This window comes from Gordionus sp. m RMFG-2023, chromosome 3, assembly GCF_954871325.1.
Source record: "Gordionus sp. m RMFG-2023 chromosome 3, tfGorSpeb1-WG-v2, whole genome shotgun sequence".
NCBI classification, from domain to species: Eukaryota; Metazoa; Nematomorpha; class Gordioida; order Chordodea; family Parachordodidae; genus Gordionus; species Gordionus sp. m RMFG-2023.
Genome location: NC_088777.1, coordinates 2,398,870 through 2,409,472, shown reverse-complemented (window position 1 = coordinate 2,409,472; position 10,603 = coordinate 2,398,870).

The following is a 10,603-nucleotide window of genomic DNA, read 5'->3' as shown; positions in this document are numbered from 1 at the left end:
TTCTTTCCAAACTTAATGGATTTATATAATGAGCGGTTACTCCTATGTTTGAACTAAAAATTAAAATTTCATAAAATTTCTGAAATAATTTATTCTTAATTAATTATTATACAAATTGAAATGTTAGCTATACCGGCGATAGGCATTCCAACAATCTGCTGTTGTGCATATTAATGATGGTTCTATAGGACTTTTAATTATTTCTTTCTTTTCCTTTTCCCATCTTTGGGAAATTCTACCAACAACTGTCTGTCGGCAAATTATATTTTTGTGTGGAGCCAAAGTGTTGATCATTTTTTTAAAAGAAGGATTTTCAACAATTGAAAATGGCTGCATGCCATCTATAATAAAAGCGATAATTAAATCAACTAAAGTGCCTTGAGTTAAAGTCAAAGGTTTTTTAGCAAAAATATTATTGGAGGATGAGCCTTGTCCAATATTTTGTTTGGTAGTTTTATTTTCCTTCCCCTTTTTTATTTTTATTAACAAGGTTGGATGTTTTCTCTTAAAATTTAAATTAGAATTTTAAATATATAATATCTATACCCTTATGTGCTTCAAGATATTGCACGTTGAAGTAATACTGACGGATATTTTTGTATTTTTAGGTAGACACGGCAAACATTTTACCATCAGAGAATTGTTTTCTTTGTTTTGAGATATTATTTTAAAATATGCTCTATAAATTGGCCATGGTAAAGCAATAGAACTTGTTGTTGCTTCCTCTTCTTCATCGATATAGATCTAAATAAATATATAAACTTAAAAATTTAGTTATAAAATAAAATTTACCATTTCCATATTGTAATATTAAAATTTGTATGGTTTATTGATAAACTCAGACATAATATTTAAATTAATGAATATTTATATATATTTTTTATATATAAGTTTTAATATTTATGTATATATAATTCTTTATTATAGTATTAAAAAATATTAATATATAATATATATATTTATTTATTTCAAAAGCTCATATAAAATAAAATAAATTTTACAGTCAAATATTTTTATTTATAATAAAAAAAGGGGTATATAAAATGTATCTTAAAAATAAAAACAGATACCGATACCTCTAAAATAATATCTAGATACAGATACAGATACAGATACAGATACAGATACAGATACAGATACCTTTCTAAAAAATCTATATAGATACATATACTACATTTTTATATCTAGATACTTGTATCTAGATACTTGAACAACTCTCGTACATATATTTAGAAAAAAATATTTCAATTTTAATTTTAGTTGATATTATGTTTCCAAATCTATTATAAATAGATAAGCTGTGAAAAACATTATAATAATTTAATATCAGTTATTTTTTAGGGACCTGTATGAATAAATGATAATAAGTTTTGATACACATTTAATTTCGAATAATATTTTATTAAACAAACGTTGGGATTTCAGTGTATTTAAAGATTATTGCAATATAAAGTTGTTATTCACAAAATATAACTCCCCCCCCCCCCAATACAAATACGTTTTACTGAAAACGATGTATCTATTAGAGGTAGGCGCGGACCTAATTTTTTATTCACGGTCCGCCCACTCACGGTGGCAGTAAAATATATTCGCGCCCATTCACGCTTACCACTAAAAAATTTTCGACCCGACCGCTCACGAAAGGCAATATTTTGATTCAGTCATGCCCGAAAATTCACGGAGTTTTTAAATTTTTTCAAAATTTTAATGCTATAATTTTTTACACTTTTTTGAATTTTATTCTATTTATTTCTTTAATTCCTTAATCCAATAACAAAAAAAATAAATACATATTATTAATCCAAATTTTTACTTAGAAAAAAGAATATCTATTTTTTTTTTATCAATTGTGTACGCCTTTCCTTTAATAGGCGATTGGCTACAGAAAATAACCTTTCACTAGAAGCCGAATTTGCTAGGGCTGATAAAATTTTACTCTCTAATTTTCTCAAAAAAAGGAAATTCCTGCTTCCAAAAACTTCAAAATGTTGCCATTGTTATTTGTTTCATGGGATGAATCTTTTAAATTCACACAGTTTTCATCGGTAGATGTTGATGCTTCATCAGAATCAGCTAAAAATATGTTTCATTTAGAATATACGGTTTTTTTATGAATTTAGGATGAATTAGGAAAGTTATAAATGACAGTTGGCATTGACTTATGCATATCATCTAATCTATATCATTTTACATTTTTAAGATTGTTTTTTTATCTCCCTTTTCTTCGTCTATTTAAAACTTAAGGCTTTTGAAATTAGGATGTAGAATTAAGCCTACCTTAAGTGCTTGAGAATAATGTTTTCAAAAATTTAGTTCTTTTTTAAAAGAACTAAATTAAATTAAAAAAATATGTATTATAATTATAAAATTGGAAATTTATATTTATAAAATAAAAATTAAAATTTCCGTGATTCATGGGAAATTCATGTTCATGCCCGATCACGCCCGGGAAAAATTTTGGGAAGGCCCGTCAATAATTTAAAATTTATTCACACTCACGCCGTGACGCACCGTGACACGATGGGTCACGCGTGATTTCACGGCCCGCGCCTACCTCTAGTATCTATATCTAGATACATTATAAATATCCTTTCACAACTCTGAAATGAATCTTAAATCCCAACATTGAATATCAGATAATCTTCTAAAGCTTTACCATAGTCCCTCATTTCTTCAATTTAATTTTTAAAAGAAATTAATGTCTAATACTTAGATCAAATTTGCTAAACTTATTTTCATTATATTCCCTAGAAATTGTATCTAAATATCGAAAAACTTAATTCAATTGTCGAGATTGTGTAAAGATACTAAAAATCTCTATTTTAGGTAATAATTAAGGCTAGATAAAAGTTTGATATTGCCTAAATTCTTTGATCTCAAGATATAGGATATTTTTGTATCTTGTACTTTCTATTTTTTTGTCATATTATAATAAAATACATATTTAATTACGATTTTGTGCCCCCTTCCCATGAAATGTTGTTTCCCGTTTAAATGTAACTTTACAAACATGAAAGTAACTTATAAATCTAACAAGTCACTCAAATTCGCAAGTAACTGTAACCCTTTTTTTAATGATATAAACGGTAACGGAAAAAAAAATTTTTATAACACATTTCTCGAAGGTTAATTTATGTCAACATGGAATACATCTCCTGTAAAATCAGATTAAGATATTAAAAAACTTGTTCAAAAGATTTTTTATCAAAAGTCGAAAAAAATAACACACATGCCATTAACATAATTGTTAAAAATGTTGTGTGATTCGTTGAACAAAGCTTGGCAAACCTATAGTATTTGGAACCGCGCCAAATTCAAAAACCAGTATAACAACCTTAACTAACTTTTAAAATTCTAGGAACCGGAAGTAGAGCCACGGTTTATTCTAGAATTCAAACTCTGCTCCTAATATTTCCATCATTCCGTTTATTGCCCATATTATTCGTATCACAAATCCAAAAATAACTCTTAAATTTGAAAAAGATATCTTTCGCACAAACTAGACATTTTCGTGGAAATTAAAATTTCGAAAATTTAAAATATAAAAAAACGAACGATATATGTAATCAACGAATGATTGTGCTATTTTCCAACTTATTTAGCCCCTTTTTTAATGTCGAAATTACTTATTTTAGGAATGTATCTCTGGCATGTATCGATAATATGTACCCTATAACTTGTGTTGTTAAATGGCTCTATTTGAGCCTACTTTTTAAAAACGGCTAACTCGATACTTTATCCAGAAAAATATTACCCAAATCTGAAGATTTTGTTTATAGAGGGAACAAAGGTCTAGACATATATTATTGAAATCTCGAGTCTTAAACAATAATTTTTCTGGCTAAAATATCGAGTTAACCGTTTTTAAAAATCGGCTCAAAATGAACCGGTTAACAATACTGATAACATCAGAATCAGACACATATTTCCAGATACCAACATTGTCGGTAATTTTAAACCGGAGCGGAGGGTTATTTGGTAATATTTTTGAAATGACCTCAAAAATATGTATTCCTTTAGAAAAAGAATCATTATTTTTTTTAAATTATAAATTTATTTATTATTTTAATTTAATAATTCTTTGGCATATAACCCTATTATACATTTATTCAATTGTTTACCTATCCATATCCCGCGAAATTTCGATTAAAAAAATTAATTCAAAAAAAAAAAATTGAATATATATTTCCTGTTTAAATTCAAAATTTAAAATTTTACGAGTTCTATGGTTTGTGAAGGTTATGAATGACGTACATTGGAATTAAATCTTCCAATACAAATATAAGCATCCGAATTTATTAATTTTAATAATTTTTTTGTTTAAAAAATGACAAATTTAACTGATTTGGGGGTTGCCAAATTTATATTCTTAACAAATTGTATAGTGATTGTGATCGTTTCCAAAAAAAAATTTTCAGTTATAACAAGCACCCTTCATTCATTTTTTTTTTAAAATATATTTTTTTATTCTATAGAAATCAGAGATCTAACAGGGAACACCCGTCAATCAGGATCGAGAAAGTTCTGATATTCTTTTGTGTGCTTTATTAAAGCTAGCTGCATAACACTTTTTAGAAAAGGGAATATAGAAAACTCTGAAATATTTGTTGATGCAAATCGAATATTTGTATTTATCACGTGATAGTCAAATAATTTTTATATTTATCACGTGATAAGTTGAACATCTAATTTTTGACTGTTTTAAAATTTCAAAACTTTTAATTAACCCTAACCCATACATTTCTTCTACCCTTTAATCCTACATATATACATTTTTTTTTTATAAACTCTAAATATATTTTCAACCAATTAAAAACATCCTCGAGGTGTGCCGATTCCTTGGGTCGGGTTAATATCGTTAAACATCTTCGATTCGAGCCGATTATTATATAAACGGCTAACTCTATATTTTATTCAGAAAAATAATTATACTGAAGATTTTACTCATAGATGCCCACCCCCCACCCCCTTCCAAATTAGCGATATCTCGAGGCTTAAGGGCAATATTTTTCTGTTTAAAATATTGAGTTGACCTTATTTAGAGATTTCCCCCAAAAACGAGCCATTTATCAACACATTGGGTTATTATCGTTAAAAAAAGGGTAGCTTAGAAGATAAGAACTAAACTATTAGTGAGAAATATGAAAGAAAGTAAGTTTAAAAAAAATAAAAGGTAACGGCCAACTTTTTCGCGTAATATTAAATGAATGTTTGATTTAAAAAAAAATATATATATATCAAATTTAATCAATATTTCAGATATGGGTCCTGATAAAATAAACAATTACAAGATTTATTTTCCGGTTTCCAGCCACCCACTTACCCTGCAATTCACAGTTAGCGGGAGTTTCGAGGCGGAAGAATACAAAAATTGAAAATACAGCTTTGTAACTTATGGGGGTGTATCACTCCTCGCTGGTTTTTTCTTCTGAACTTCATTTTCTACTGTCGGTCTAAAAAAAAACACTATACCTAGCTTCTTTGTCAACTAACCTTCATTCACTTTAAACTCTTTCTCTCCCCTCTTTACCTAAATGTACCCTTATTCCCCTAAGGCAATGCACTCCCAGGTCCATTTCCGGAATTAGCATATTCTCATACGTTACCCTCACTTTTTCAAACTATCGTAATTTTCTCTTTCCCTTTTATCTTAACTTCATTTAATTTTATTAATCTAATATCAAATTACTTACAATACCCTTTTCCCTTGGATATAAAACATTTTTTACTAATTCTGCTAGTAGAACTAATCATGCAAATATAATTGTATCTCAAAAATATGTCCACCATTAAGTTTATTGTGACCAATTATTATCAGTTCTAGGACTCTTTTTTTTTTTAAGAATCTGTTTGAAATTTTTGAATTATTCTAAAACACTAACAAACATGCCATTTTTTTACGTCCTATAATAAAATTAAAAAATTAAAAAAGGATGGTTTTCATCCGAAATCTGACCCTTCACAAGTGATTTTTTTTGATTATTCTAACATAGACTAAACATAATTTTTTTTAAATAAAGGATGTAACCCCATAAATGAGTTCTTTCTTTCTTTCTTTCTTTCTTTCATTATTTCCGAGAGCAGGAATTCTAATTAAAATATGCATAATATAATTCACATTTTTTTAATTTTCTGCTGATTATAAATCGATAAGAAATCGAATTAAATTTTTCTCTTTTTTTTAAAAAAAAAAAACCCAAATCAAATATTTTGTTTATAAAAAGGGAAATTAATTTATTTTTTTAAAAAATCAAATCATTTTAGGATTTTTTCGTAAATTATATTTAAAAAAAAAAAATTTTTGATAAATTTGGTTATTGATATCACTGAAAAAATAATGTATCTATATGTATAAACAATTAAATCGAAATTTATAATTATATTATTTCTCTCTATAAGTAATTACCCCCCCCCCTCCACCACAACTGGACCGCCATTTAATACACCATCATCTCAAAACAACACCATCTGGTATTACGGCTCCTTCAGGAAAAACTACTCCGCTTGGTCAAACTACTCCATCTGGACAACAATGAATTACACATTTGCTATTCCTAACGATGTAAATTATTCTTCACCGAATTTGACAGAAGAAGTTGCCCCTAATCACGAAACCTTGTCGTCCCGTTACGTTTTTTCTATATTTATATGCGTGATAACAGCGCTTGGAATCTTGGGAAACAGTCTAATCATTTTTGGCTTATTCCCCGGCACTAAAACCTCGTATAGAAGGACACTGAAGCTGCTTTACGACGCGCACAGTAGATATTACCTGATCTTGATCTCTGCCGTAAATATAATCGTGTGCATCAACGCGGCCTTTAGGGCTTCCTGGATTTTAAAATATCCCATCAATTGCTTTAGCAGCGAAATGGGTTTTATGGAAGCCGTGTTGGTATTGAAGTTCAGAGAATTCATCATATGCAATTGCTTGTTTTTATCCCATTGGCTCATGGCCATTCTGTCGCTGAGAGCCCTCGCCGCGATTAAATACCCCATTTTTTACAGGATAAATTTCATGGATAAAAAATCGAATTTAGATGGCGGTATAATATTAGTCCTAATGATGGTATCCTTTGTAACGTGTTTTCCCTTTCTTTTAGACAAGAGTATTCAGAATGTCCAAAATGAGCACATTCCTAACCACAAATACTATGTTCAAGAAAACGATAAATTGAAACCCTTTCTAGAAGTGTATTATCGGGCAGAAATGATAGTCTCTGTCACGGTGCCCTGCGCGCTCATAATGATCTCAAATTTGCTGACTTGGTACTTGATGTACAAAAAGGATAGATCTAATACACGGCATCGTAATATTCCTAGTAGAAGAAGATGTTTTAGTAAAGTGTTGATGAGATTTAAAATAACGTGTATGAAGTGCCGAATTCTACCTAACGCTACCTCATCGGATAACCTTCAGATGAGAATAACTAAGGCATCAAAGGCCCGCCATTTTGCCGTCGTCGCCGGCATATTAACCACGATCACTTTCATCTTTTCCTTACCCATCACCGTATTGGTATTCCTTAAAGGTGTACATAGAATCTTTGACATAAACTGCTTTTCGCTTTCCTACATGCTAGCATATATATTTCTAATTCTTAAGTACTTTATTTTTCCTTACCTGATACTGTTCGGTAATCCAGCGCTGCAAAATTTGATATTAAAAACTAAAATGAGTCGATTTCTAAAAGTTTTAAACTTAACTAAACCAAACAAGATACAGGTTGAATCGGTAAACAACTTGCAGGCTCAGTAGAGTTGTCATTTAAGCAAATTTTAACGTTATACAAATTATAGAAAATCCTTAAAATCATCAAACACCTTGGTCATTCTATATCTAATACAGCATAATTAGAATTCTAAATAGCCTAAATTTGCTGAGTGGGAGGTGTTAACTCGAACGCATTAGGAAAATAAATCCTTTTATGTAATAATACCAAATGTAAATGTGTAATATTTCTCTTCTAAATAGATAATATCTAGATGTTACATAGAAACCCATGTAAATTTGTGTTTTTAGTTTATATGTTATATAGTATTTAAACTTTATTTTATATCTGTTTTGAATTATTATATATAATTTATTTAATAATGAATCTTTTTTAAACTTGTAAAAGTATCATTTTAAAAACTTTAAAAAGTGTCGTGGTTTTTTGTTTACAAATTTTTATATTTGTTCATACATAGTTTGATGCGTGTTACGATTTACATCAACTCACCCAATAAGAGGAACATGTAATCTTTTAATTTTGTTTATATTTAATATGATGTCATTGCTAAATTAAATGCGACTGTAATTTAACAATATATTGATACTAATAAAGTGAATAGATAATAATTTAAATATAAATTACATGTATAAATATTTTTTTTTCCCAACTTTATTTTAACCATAAAAATAATATCATGTTAAATTGAAATGTTAAGAATATAAAAAAAGATGAGAACAGAAAAAATCAATTGCTGAGAATTATTTCTTAATGCTCAGAAAAATAAACTGAAATATAGTAAGTTTTAAGTTTTATATGTAGTTTCAAAAATTAAACTACTAAACTTCTACTAGGATGTTATTATAATATATAAAAATGATTAAATTTATTAAGTTATAACGATAATTTTAAGAAAATTTAAAAAAAAAGACATCGCCCATTTGAAGATTTTGAATCGCTAATAGATTTGCATTCCAAAAAAAGTAGTGCTGTAAATATTTCTAAAAAAATCGAACGCGTTCGCGTTTAACGTTCATTGGCAAAAATCGAACGCGTTCACGTTCATAAAACCGTTCAAAATTTTATGATAAATTTTTTTAAAATTAAATTTAATATAAAAATAAACTTATATTTTTTAAATACAATATATTTTAGCCATTGTTAAAAAATAATATAGTTTCATTTTGATAATATAATTGTAAATAAAATATAATAATGTAATATAGCGAATAAAAAGATATTTTTATTATTAAATTTTAATAACAATTGTTTTCAAAATATTTATGTGATAGATAGGAACACTTGGCAGTTAATACGGCTTTAGCCTAAAAACACGCTCTTCAGGGGCAGATGAGGGGATTGCGGTATTATACTTCATAAACAGCTCTTTTAACGTGGAGAATTAATTAAAAACATATTGTTTTGTTATTTGCAAAAAATTGAGATTACTCTCGACAAAAAAAAAAGGATATCTCGAAATTAACAGTTCTTCTAGGGTTTTCAAAGCGTTTTTTTCAATAACGCTTAGGGTCCTCTTTCGATGCGCCTATTTTTTAAATTTCTAGACACCTGATTAAACAGGGATCAAAAAGATGTAGATGGAATTGTTCATTAATTTACCGGATTTTCTTAAATCCACGAGGTTTTCTTGATTTTTTGAAGAAAAAAAAACTGATTTCTTTTGTTACGCGAGTCTCATGACTAGGAATAAATCTAGCGTAGCAACTGACCTTTTCACACTATATTTAACGGTCATAACCCTGAAATTGTTTAGATCACCGCTTTGAATTAGCGGTGTCCAATGCAATGGAAAGTGTCATGGGCGTACATAAAATTTTTTATTGACACAATATATAGTTCACATTAGTGATCTGCATCGGGCCTAACTTTTCAAGCCCGGCCCGGTCCGAAATTTTTTTTAAAAAAGTTTTTCTGGCCCGGCCCGAACCCGATATTTTTCTAAAAAGTTTTGCCCCCCCCCCCCCGGCCAGAAATTTATTTTAAAAAAATTTACCGGCCTGGCCAGGCCCGAATATATTTAAATATAGAAATTAATTTTTATAAAATAAAAGACATATGTTATATTATAGCGTTTAGTTTCAATAAATTAAATCAAAAATTTTTTTATTTTACATAAAAAAATTAAATATAAAATTGATAAATTTAGATATATTTAATAAAATGGACCTAACTTTGAAGATCTCTAGTTCACATAGTAATCTAAGAAAAAAAGGTGTTGGATCAAATGGCGTCTGAATTGAATAACTTAGTTGTTAAAGATTGGAAGGGTGATTGATGTACAATGAGTGTCTTGCAAGTCTTCATACTGTTAAGGAAGTTTGAAATAACTATGAGATCCCGTATAAGCATTTCAAAATTTCAGCAAATTCTATCAACAATGCTAAAATTTAATAATCTTCTTCATTTCCTCGAAAGTTAATTTACATTGGAAGCTTCATCTATATGCCAAGGCAATGATTCTCTCGAAATAGATCACTCCACATTAATGGATGAAAAATAATTTTTTTCTCTTCCTTAATTCTTAAACCATTTCCCATTCTATCTTTATCATTTCATAAACCATCGTTGATTTTAAAAGGTTATTTTTTTATATCTGGGACTCTCTTAAATCTTCTATTCGGAAAAACCAGTATTTAATAAAAATCTAGAGCTCACCTCATAGAACTTAAATGCAATTGGCTTAGATGGTTGAGATTAGCTATGTATCGTCGGTCTAGAATTAGAGTGCTCCAACTCGACATTTACAAAATTTTTGAGTTTGAAGTGGATAATACTATATAAAAATATATAACTAGATTTAAAAAAAATATCAAATTTTTTGCCAAATTTATAGCTGTCGAAATTGATCAATAAGCTTTTCCTATATTTGA